The following is a 12,935-nucleotide window of genomic DNA, read 5'->3' on the forward strand; positions in this document are numbered from 1 at the left end:
TTGTTTCGTCATCATTATATTTATCGAACGACAGTTTACCACATAAATTTGAGACTGAACACTCCATTAACTTCATTTCTAACAGATCGCTAGCAATTACAGAGGTAAAGGAGTCTTCATGAAAGTCTTCCGGCGGTGAAACCCTCGCTATGGCGAGAGCCAACACCGAAAGGGTCTCGTAAAAGCGAATTTTTTAACACTCTTATTATAGGGTCAATTGACGGTGCATCGGCTATCTCTCGTTATATCGGGGGTGTCGCTATAGCCCGTACTCGCTTTAACGAGGTTCCACTGTACGGTCATCTATCAGTTTTGAAAATTAAGGATAAAAATATCTCATACATTGACTTACTATTTATGTGCTGATAATCTGTAACTCTTAAACTTCACTGAAGCAGTGGTTTGTTACATTGTCAATCAAGGGATTTTTGTGATTTGATTTCCAAAAATGAAAACATTTGCACATGTGACATGAGTATACATTACAATAATGGTAATGAGGATCTGGATGAAATAGTTGTACAAGATGCATATCCAAACATATCAAAGAAAATCCAAGTTTATTTGCTTCGACAGAATGTTCAAATCAAGAACAGTGTGGTTTATCATCCATTTAATACAGAAAATTGAAATGAAAAAGGACAAGATAAGTTTTGGAAAATATTAGAAAAATAATTATGAAGAATAAGATTAATTTCTCTGATGTTCCAAGATATAGGGTAAAATCGGTGAGCGCCACTAGGAATCATAGTAATCATTCTGAAGTCATTTACGCCATAGGCCTTATGGCTCATGAATAAATTTCAGGGTTTTTAGAAGAAGTAGTATATACGTATCTTCTTATCACCAAAGCAGATAACCATATTAGATGCTTAAGACGAATATCTAAGAAGCCTACAACCTGGTCCATCCATTTGTAGGTGCCAGAAATACTCCACCTCTCAACTTTCATAGTGAAAAGCACAGCCCACTTCTGAGAATGTAGCATGAGAAATTGGATGCAATGAGATACATATACATGTATATGTGTATAGATGTTAGTGAGTACATATTTGGCAACTTCAACCTTTGAAATACTGTTCAAGCATTAAAATGTAAGATAGTTTAATGTGTAATGAGTCTCTTTGCTTTTATAATAAATAATATGTGAACCCACATCCCATACAGCACAAGCAGTGCGAAACCCGTGTAAAATCGTGATAAAACACGGGTAAAAACTCGTGTATATCCCGTTTCTACTCGTGTAGGACTGGTGTAATTGCGGTGTATTTCCGGTACTATGTCCGCTATTTCTGGTGTATACACGAGTATTATCCGTATATTATTCCTCAGGTCCCACGTAGTACCACGATTCCCGAGGGCGACGCCACCGTCGCAACATTGAGTTACTTTCAAATATGGCCGCTAGTTGGCAGTACTATCGCTGTAGCCAAATCGATTGGTCGATTATATCGAGCTATCCTTTCGCTCTTGGCGATGTATATCGACTCATCGATAGGTCGCTCTTGACAATTACTCGAACCTGAACGATTAGGATGAAAAAATAAACATTGCTATTCCACAGATCAAAAAATTAAACTTTGCAATTACACTGATTTCTGTGGAATTACAAAGTTTAATTTTTTATCTGTGGAATAACAAAGTTCAATTTTTTCATCCAAAATGTAAATTCCATGAAGTATCTTTAGGGTGAACTTTATAACCTAATAATATATTCTGTTGAAAGAAAAAGTTTAATTTTTCACCCAAAAAGATTGTTAAATTCAATGAACTATCACCAGAAACCACCTATGACCCCAAATGCATAAAAAGCGGAAGCTTGTAGTTTACCAGTGAGTACATTGAAGTGGTGCATTTCGAAGGCTGTACCACAATGTTTTTTCATTGAAAGAAGTTCCTTCAGCATTCCTGTAAACAAACGTGACAAGGTGATCCTCTCAAAATGCACCATTTAATGTGATCTGGTGTTTAATACAACGAAAGCAAGTAGTAGAATTCACAATCAATTCAACCCCCTAAACTTACAATTAGAAGTCAACTAAAATTATCCTGGATCTATAAGTTCCTATAGATGTAGACCCTATAGACACTTACTTCCCCCGAACTATTAAATTAATATCCCAAGTGGTTGATTTTGCTCCCCAGGGGGCAAACAATGCATACTTACCCAACTCCCCTTGGTTGCCACTGGCGTCTGACATCTCATGGATGAGGAATGCTTACCAATCCTAAGCATGAGGACTTACACAGAAAAACTCACCCATTAATGATGGTGATCACTGAAGAAGCCCACCTAATGCTAGGTGACTTATTTCAACCAAGTAAATGGGAAAACCTTTCAAATGCAGATTAAAAATTTAATGACACTTCAATTTAAGAAAACATTTATTTGGACACTATTAGGTGAATGGCGGAATACAAAACAAAGCATACAAAATACAGAATAAACAAAGCATACATGAGACTTCATTAGCATCCCCAGCAATCAAGAGACTTAAAATCCCTAGTGAATTACAGTCGGTCTGTGAAACTTCATTGTGGAATGAACCACTCACTATCAAATACTCAGTAGCATCTACAATCACAAAAAGGGCTTCATTAATAGGAAAAACCATACTCGTGATCCCATACCATCAAATACAGAAAGAACAATCAAAAGAATTTAACTTTTATGTAAACACGAGAACCATACTATCACCTGCAGAGACAAAGGAAACAGTTTGGTTATATAAGAGTGAAAAGAGTGCCATGACAATGTCAGCAATTCAATGAGGATAATGATTGTGAATCTTTAATATATGTACTAGAGACAAATGAAACAAGAGCTCAACAATTGTTACTTCCCACTGACAGGTAGAAAAAAAAATGATTTTATCAAATAGTGCAAACATTCCACAGAGTTTTATCAATATTAACCCTTCATCATTACGGTTATTTGGCCTCCTTAAGATATAAAAGATTACTAATCCAGAGAGACTAAATCTACTAATGCTCTGATAACAGATAGGCAAATGAAGAACTCTACGCAGATTGGCTCAAAAATTTCATGGATAACAAAAATCAACTATGAAAGTTCATGTGTAATTGATTATGGACAACCATAAATAACCAGGAAGTCAAATCTCTCTTGATAGCTATGAATTCCATAGAGGTAATCATGTTCATGTTGTCTTTATACCCCTGCATAATCACAGCCTTTGGATTTTTTTATGATTCTCTCAAGAAAGTGTTTAATTTACAGTGGGACAGGCCCTTATGGATTAATGACCTCCAGAAGATTTCAGGAAACGACATAACTTTGACCCAGAAAAAACTTTCATCCTTGTTGCGACATTCATGAAGCGTATATTAAGATCCCAACAATGCAAAATGGTGTTTCAGGATTCAGTGTAGCAGAAATCTTTCCCTTTATACCGGAAGAGTTCAATGACGTGGACTTCATCTTTGAAAAAGCTATTCAAACACAAATCATCATTGACCCAGAGAATGTTGACGAATCAATGAATGACGAAACTGATCACAAACACTATGATGCTGTCAATGAGCAGCCAGCAAACCTTAATAAGACATGTGTTGAAACTTCGAATCTTTATGGGTATAACCCAAAGGATATTGCTTAAAAAAATTGAATCCAAGAAAACAGCCAGCTTAAATTTATCAGAGCTGTACGAAAATCCTGTTGGTGGTACTTCACGACCTAATTCGACACCCAAGTCAGTCCCGGAACCTACTCAAGCCCATCTCATTTCAAAGAAACCCTAGAATTGACATATCCTCCGCAAAAACCACACAGTGACTGAAAATAAAATCTAAGAAGGGACAGAAAGCAACACTTAATAATTAGGACTTCTACTCCTATGAAATTGGTATCAAAGTGAGTATAGAGGAATACATGCAGGTAAACAAAATTGTTATTAATTTTCAAGTACTTCAATGAAAAATGTAACTAAATATGTAAAAAATCATAAATTTAAATATGTCTTAAGGAGTCAAAATTGTTCTGGTCTACCATACCATGCTAACATGATTTTATCTTCGTACTAGCACTCATCAATGCCGAATCATTCCTGAAAAAAATTAAAATCATTATTATTGTTGAAGTAGCAAAGCTATCAATCACTTCATCTATGTGCTAATACCTCTTAATGCAGAAGCAATACTTATAGCATATGAACTTTTTCACATACAATGACGAATGACATTGCAAAGCCTACAACTAGTAAGCGCTCCAACAAAGATGCCATGATGAACGCAACAAAAATTTAGAAAATATGGAACCTGGTGCAAACTGGTCTAACAAACAATTTTATACTACCATATTTAGGCATCATGTGAAACTAAGTGCCAACATTTTTCCCTCCCTGAGATATAACTTTTGAATAAGTATTTGGTACCTGTATTCCACATCACGCCACAGAGTATGGTCTATACCCTTTTCACCAGACTCCTTCCTACGGCCAGCTTTGAATGTTTATCCTCCTCCATCAAACGACCATAACCAATGTTTCCTATGGAGCTTCCTAGATTTATAAATGCAAAGGACACATTAAAACATTTATATGATTGTATGGTCTCAAAATTATTTCTTTACACCATGCACCATGTCATGCCATCACTTACATTAGATAAATATTCACAAGAGAAAACGAGACACAGTGATATATATAAGAAATGGTATTTTAGTATCTCAGTATAGTTTTTATTAAAAATATGAGGAGCACGTCTAGTACCACACCAATTAAAAAAGTACAGTCATTTGCAGCATGGCTGATGTCTCTGCCTACATATAATATTGAAATCTAACCAACTCTTAAATATATATGAACTGAAATATGTCCTAATCATCAGGAAACAATCCTCTTGCCGTGAACTTTCTATCTTTAACAGAGCAGAAGACTCTAGAGTATGCCGTGACCTTTGCTGGCTCTTGAGTGAGCATGCCTCAGAAAATACTTTTTCATTATACCAGCCTCAGTCTTGCCTCCAATCCTATTCATAGTATTCTCATGTGGATGAGACTAAGTTACAAGTAGTGAGTCCATCTCCACCCACCCTTCTCTAAAATGAGTACACTTGAGTGTTGAATTAATTTGATGATATTTTTACTAAATCTATACTCAAGAAAAAGATAAATGCAAAAAAAGTGTATATTGACAGAGGGCAACATTTTGATATACCACACAGTTACATTATTTTATTTATATTTCTTAGAACTTGAGGAAGAAGAATGAGAAAGATCAAATTTATTACAACATAAATTGCACTGTTTTGGTGTAGTTGGATGGCAGGTAATAATGGACACAAAAATGGGGCTAAATATTTGTATTGATGTTTGGAACTCTAAAAGTTATAAAATAAAACAAATCAGTGAATTTGATCTCATCCAACAATATGCCATTTAAGTTGAACATTCCAACTTGTCTTCTACGATTTGAGGGAGCTTGCAAATTCAATTAATGCACATATATATAGCATCCTGGGTCTTTATGCAGTATTTTCTCAATATTGTAATCAAGTAATTTACGATACTTATTTTGGATCCATTCAAGGGTGTGGGATCCATTCAATGTGTGTATGAAAATGTGGGTTAAAAATCATAAAACATTGAAGACAACTTACCAAGATAACAGAGCAGTGAAATGCAAATGAAGACCATGAAGTAGACTGATTAAGATTTACACCCACGGTATATTAATGAGCCATTTACATCCCTCCAATACACAGGCATCATATTACTCTGGTGAAATTCAATAAACGCGAAAATTATTCTAGACTATGAAGGCAAGGAAAGAGCAAATTTGAGATTTTAAAATTTTCCGAATTGAAAACATTTAGAGCGTAAGGGATGGTAAAAAAATGCTGCCACGAGATTGTAAATAAAAAAATAATTAACACCTTTCTATCAGGATTATTTTCGAGTGTTACTGCGAAATTAACGAAATATAATTAGCTTATATTATAACATATATCACCGTAACAAATTATAATTACAGCAACGAAAAAAGCTTTCATTTTTTAACCATTCACGAGCATACTAACCGCGACGTTAAAGCATCGTGGCAATGTGCTACACACTAGCACTCTTATACTTGATTCTCCGAAATATCAATTGAAAAATCCGGACCAAATAGCCCAATAAAATCACCCAATCAAGACGCCCAAAAATATAACACAAATAAATCTCCCGGCAAACATATGAATTGCGTCGAATAACGGCTCTATTTGTGGTAATTAAACCACACGGATGAGCAATGATGAATTAAGAGCCAATAAAAACTCAGTGGATGAAACAGTAGAATAATATATATTTTCGCAATGGCTAAGAAAAGGGAAGGCTGACAATGAACCTTCGGCCATTTTCATGACGCCACGACCTCAGGGAAAGCAACACATTTGTAAAGTTAACTACGGATGACAAATAAATGTGAATCGAAATCAAAGCAAATTGAAACCATAGAATCAGCCAAGAACCTTAACATAGTTACTTAAAGGGTACTTGGAATTTTGACGCTCAAAGATTTATGAAAAATATACCTATCACCGGACGAAGATAGCGTCGAAGTAGAACCGAAGACGAATACCGCCGAATCCCAGCTGTATTTGAAGTATTTATATCACACAGATGAGAAATGATAAATTAAGATCCAATAAAAATCCCAAGGATAACAGAATAGAATATGAATAATAGAACTACATATGCGCTATTACCTAATGGCGTCCTTCGGCCATTTTCATGACATCACGAACCTCATGGTAAAGGTCACATTTATAAGATTACGTATGGCAAACAAATGTAAGTCGCATAAAAATTGATAACTCACCTCTTTATGAAAGCAGCAAGGAGCAGTAGACGGCAGAGGTTGCAATATTAGCGCGTTGTGGTACCTGAGGCCTGAGGTTTTATCGTTGCATCTTGCGTCCTTGGTCCTTGTCCTTGTGTTTATCCAGCGACACGGAGCGCCACACACGGTGCTAACAAGAACTCATAGTCCAACATGTCTGCTACCATCAGCATCACGAAATATCAGAAATGTCACGAAAAACATTATCTTATTTTATTGTAAAAAGAATTATTCGCCAATATTAAATACGCTCATCAATTTACATCTGAAACAGTATTTATCAAGGTGGCAATTTTTGAAAGGACGATCCAGTCATTTGATCAAGTCACGGACGTATTTAAATAAATATATTTTTTAAATTATACATTTTCCTATCTGGAAGTACGCAAGCAATTTAAAAAACATAAAAATTATGGCAGGAATAGATTTCATACCGAAAGCATAGCAAAATGTGCGTTTAAATGCAGAATACTACTATACACGGGTTTTATTATGATAATATCCGAGTTTTATTTTTACACCGCATTTACACCAAAAACACACGTGTAAATAATTTCTCGGTGCTGTCTGGGATGATGAGAATTCAAAGTCATTATCCAATATTACGGAAATGCGACATGGCGCAGTCGTCGTCGCAATTGAATCGGCACCGAAATTGATTAACTGTGAATTAAAAGTATCAGTCCTGGAATGGGTTTATTCTCGTTAAGCATGCCTGCCATGTGACCAAATTTATTTATACATATATGAATATTCAAAAATTATAACTTATCGATTGTACAGGGGTCTGTCGATGGTAGTCACTTCAAGATTTTTCGGAGAAGAAACGGCCCTCCGAAAGTAATTGGTTAAAATATAAGTGATTGAACTATCCTCGGCCGTTGAACAGTTGAATTTGTTAAACATTTAGTTATGTTAAAGCATGTCTTCTGCATGAGCGTAGCAATGCGGGTCCCGGCCTCCACTGAAGGATCGTAGTTAGGTACTTGCCCGTAAAAATTCGGGGAAGAGCTGGGACCCCCCTAGCTGTTTGTAAAAGATGAGGCTATGTTAAAGTCAGCTACATCGGAGTAGCTGAGGAGTCACGGGGGGGATCATGAGCATGGCGAGGAGCATGCCCAGTGAGAAATGGATCATCGAATCTACGTCGATTCGACGTCGAAGTACTCATCGATAAAACGTCGATGGTAACACATCGATCGATGTCTATATGGTCCGAAAATCGACGTGTTTTCGACGTCGAAGCCATCGACGTGTTTTCGACGTCGACGCCATCGACGTATTTTCGACGTCGACGCCATCGACGTATTTTCGACGTCGACGCCATCGACGAGTTTTCTATGTCGACGAGATATCGTCTTTTTACCTGCGATTCCTACTAATAATTACGGAAATATACATCTTTTCGGCTAATAAAGAGCATCTATTGCTGCGCCAACGACGTATTTCAATCGAGCACGTAAAGTCTAAACAAACGAAGGCTGAAATAAATTTATAATGGTGATTTGTAATCTTAAGTCCTTCGTATTCATCTTCAATAATAATCAGAAATCCTTGAGAAAAAATGTGAGGTGTTGACATCTATGACGTGAGTATAAAGGTATCGAAATGAGGTAAACGTAGTCACAAAGCCAAGCTTGTGCATATCGCATACCACGCAGGAAAGAAGTAAGAACTTGGACGCAAATAGAAGGTCCGGCGTATGTGGCAAATGTGTGAAAATGGAAATCTTGAACACATTCAATAGGGGAAGCTAATCCTACCTGTCATACAGTGGTCCAAAAGCAGACCGATTCCGAAGTATGAAAGACGTAGCGAAGCTTGTCTTTACTAAGCGACGGAATGGCATGCCTTTTTCGATGATTAATACGAATCCAAAAGCTCATTAAGTTTCAGAAGGATTTTAAATACCAATAACAGGATTTAGAGCTAGCAAAGTTTGTCGCGCAAAATAAATGCGACAATAAATTTTCTATACGGCGCCGAATGTCTCTGTTCCGAGTTTACTGCGAAGAACTAACCAATTTTTAACTAACTAACAGCTTGACTGAACCAGACTGAACCAACTGCTATACGCAATCGAACTTCAACGGTCAAGTTACAGAATTAAAAGGAATCAAAGATTGTTCTCGGAGATTAAAACTAATGTTTATGGATAAATAAAATAATTATTTAATTTTATATTTCTTATTTAAGACACATATGTTGTAATAGCGTCTCACCGTTATTTTTAAGACATTAAAACTACATCACTAAGTCCTCCCCTCAGCCAATCAACACGCTGACCCCGCTGACCAATGAGAATAACACGTCGAAAAATCGTCGATTGAACAAATAAAATCGACGTCGACCACATATCGATCTATAGACGTCGAATCGACGAAGATTCGACGTAGATTCGATGATCCATTTCTCACTGGGATGAGCGTTTGAGCCCCCTAGAAACATCGGAAGGGGGGGCGGGCCAATCTTAACTTTTCGTCACAGGTTTTGTTATTTCCAAGGAGGGCTGTAGTTAGGGAGGCCCTGTCCCCCTGGAAGGATGGTAGTACCCCTGAAAAATCAGTGGGGGTGGGACCCCTGTAGCTCGGTTATAAATTTAGTTATGTTGAGGCATGTCTGCAACATCGGACTAGATAGTGGGTCAAGAGGGAACCCAGCCCCTCAATAGCTTCGAAGCCCCCCAGAAAAATTCGAGGGGGGGGGGATCGGGTACTCCCCGCTTTGTGTTGTAACTGCTTATTAAAAGAAGAGAGTATCGTGAGAAAATTAATGGCCAGAGATTAGAAATGATTGTTAAGTAACTTTTATCCAGTGTCAGACTTTGTAAATGATTATGTTGTTAAATGATATAGTAAGAATAAAAAGGTTTTCAAAACGGAAGACTTGATTCGCTTATAATAAGCTGTTACGACTGTCATAACGTATAACAGTAACTGCAGGATATGCAGTAGCTAAATATATGCAAAACGGAATGCTTTATGTTATATAACATGAATATAACTGTTTTTTCATAACTTTTTAATACTTGAGTAATCTAATCTCTCAAAATAACTCGTAAAATCACACCGCCCATCTTTATGGCCTAGTGATACCCACAATGCACTATGTTTGGCAGTTGGCCAAAGTCCGCAATCGCAAATCAATGTAGTGTAATGATTGTATTTGCGTTTATAATAAATATTACGAGAACATACATAGTGAGTATTCAAAGCCATTAGTTATTGGTCACCTGGTGAGATATATTTATAAATTCTACAAGATAATGATTTCGTTTATGTGTACAAAGCAACTTTGACGAGCCATAGGCTTGATCAGAAGATTCGATCTATCTTTTTATATAAATACGGATAATTTAAATTTAACAACAGAATATCGCATGATTTTGTGCCAATATGGTGGTTTCTATTATTTTTTTATTGCCTAAATCGAAAGATATTTACTCCTGGAGTACATATTTCACGCTTTTAGATTTTTTAATGGCGATATCTATTTTTCGCGATTAAATGAGAAGTGAAAATTTTCTAGCGTGCGAAAACGCGACGGCTAAGTATGAATGCTGGGAAAACCCCGTGTGACGTCGTTCTGGTTCCCGCTGCCAAAAGTGAGGAGATCTTGGGACGAGGCTTTGAGCGCTGATACGACACAGGATGCCAGCAGGTAGCAGAGTACCCTGCTAGCTGGTAGCGCTTGGCTTAAATAAGGATTATTAATACCTTATCAAACGAAGAAAACTTTCCGACCATAGGCAGTTTTAATAGGTGATTATTAAGACATGTTTCCCTGAGCTCTGTGCGTCATGCATGCATTGATAATCTCAGACGATGTAAAAATCCTATGTACTCGTATAGAGACTAGGTCCCTGTGACGTCACGTGGAGTGGCATCGCATGGGCGCCAATCTGGCCTTTTTCAAATGAGGATAAAATTGACCATTGCCATTCGTCTAAACCGGCATTTCTAAAAAAAAATAATTTGCATATTATGAATACACTAATGGTGGGTAACGAATCACCATCAATGCCTTTCGTTTTCTTTGATGAAGTAAACTACCCTATTCGACACTCCTGTTGCACATGAATCTCAAAAATCACCAGAAGAGCATTGTGTTAAAATCAATTTCAACCATTTAACCCTCCGACTCCACCTGCGGGGTCTTCCTATTGGGCAGGGATGCCGACTTACCAAAAATCTTGGGGGGCCCAAACCGGGGATCCTGCACCGGAGAATTGTATACGTAGAGAATTTGAAGTTTTTTTTTAAGTATTGTCGAAGAGCCATATGATCAACATTAGAGCCCTGATAACATTTCGTTCCTACAAACGAACATGAAATTTATAAAAAATAATATCACTCTTGATACCAAAGAAATCTATAGGAAGTGATAGCATTAGCTCCTATATAATTAAATAAAGGAATGACACGATCGCCATAGTCTTCACATAAATAGCCAACCTCAGTTTGCAGGCTAGGATTTTTTCTCGTCCGTTAAAAATAGTAATTTTTATTCCTATTTTTCAAAAAGGTCACAGATTAGATTTAAATAATTACAGGACCGGTATTTTCCAAAATACTAGAGAAAATTGTGAAAAGTAGACTCCTCTGTTTCTTTAATGTTCAAAAGTTTTTCTAGTTATAGATATCCGTTCGGATTTCATAAATATAAATGCACTGACGATGCTACTGTACAATTCCGTTCTCATGTTTATGACGGTATAAAGAACTCAAACTAGGTTGTAGGATTATACATTCATATAACCAAAGCATCTGACTCTGTAAACCACCAAATGTTACTAATAAAATTGAAATAATCTGTGTGTGTAATAGTGGCGGTGCATGCATTTACGCATGTTAGCAAGTGCAAACCCAAAGGAGAATGAATTATGAAAGATAACTATTCCTTAACAAAGAGAAGGATAAAAATCCTGTCTACTTGTTGATGTGATATGAAGCTCCGAACGCTACATCCATCTCCTAGGCGAATTCACCGCTCTGCAAGTGTGCGATCCAGTGGCATCCCATGGTATATGGGGGCCCCGAGATTCAGGGGATTCAGGGGCGCTCGCGTACTCGCGTGTATCATGCAGCGGCCGGCGACCGTTGGGGCGCTGGTCCTAAATTATAAATAAATTATCCCTAAAAAAGCCGTAAAACTCACCATTTTGAACCATTTATCTTAAAATTCCGCAATTTATTAACCACTCATCTGGGTGTTTAATTTTCCCATGTCCAACCTGCGATGGGTATTTAATTTTACACTGAACCGTAAGTTCTATTTTTGCAGTAAGAAGAGTAAGCACAAACGTTTCATTATTTTTTTCACTATAGTATTAATATTTTCAGTATTCGTTTGAAATGTTGAACGTTTGTGGATTAAAAATTAATTTTAATGATAAACATTAATTGTTTTAAAAAGTTACAAAAGGGAACAATAGAATTATTCGTACTTATTCGAATTATTAGTGATGAATACATTCGCATAGAATGAATATTAACAATTTTTGTAAACATAGTGGCAGCAGAATGTTTATAAAAATGTCAACAAGTAAAATACAATGTTCGAAAATTTTTCATATCAAGGGGCAATGTAGACAACCACACCTTACACATATTTTTTTTTACTCTTTCCTCTCCTATGGTAAAAAATTTTCAATGATTACAACACTTCATCTCCACTCAAAAAAACACTTCACACTTCACATTAACATCAAATAAACGCTACAAAAAATGAAACTGTTTGAAGTATAAACGAAGAAAAATAAAATTATAAATAAATGGTGCGGTAAATCATGACCATTGCTTCAAATTAGCTCCGCATCTATTTGTATAGTGCATCTGTCTTACAAAAGAACATTTATTTAAAAATTCAATGAATATATATTTTTAGAAATCATTTTGAACATGATATAATCTGAAGCATGGAGCAGGGCACAAGCCAACTGAACAATCTGGACAGCAATATTTTGTTTCCTTCCTTTTCCCCTCTTTGAAGCACACAACACATCTTTTTGTGGGGCACTTTTTGGTTGTTGGGGGAACAGCATCAGGAAAATGTCTCTCGGTAAGGCGAGAAGGCTTAGGGGATTTAGATGGC

General features: G+C 36.6%; 1 long non-coding RNA gene across 1 annotated transcript; it reads right to left on the reverse strand.

Moving 5' to 3' along the window:
• Positions 1-2,367: 2,367 nt before the first annotated feature.
• Positions 2,368-6,993, reverse strand: LOC124171096. The gene is made up of 3 exons (XR_006867667.1): positions 6,822-6,993; positions 4,395-4,520; positions 2,368-4,067 (listed from the first exon to the last, which is right to left on the reverse strand). It is a non-coding gene; the product is annotated as an uncharacterized LOC124171096 (long non-coding RNA).
• Positions 6,994-12,935: the final 5,942 nt, after the last annotated feature.

Source organism: Ischnura elegans, chromosome X (genome assembly GCF_921293095.1).
Source record: "Ischnura elegans chromosome X, ioIscEleg1.1, whole genome shotgun sequence".
Taxonomy (NCBI): domain Eukaryota; kingdom Metazoa; phylum Arthropoda; class Insecta; order Odonata; family Coenagrionidae; genus Ischnura; species Ischnura elegans.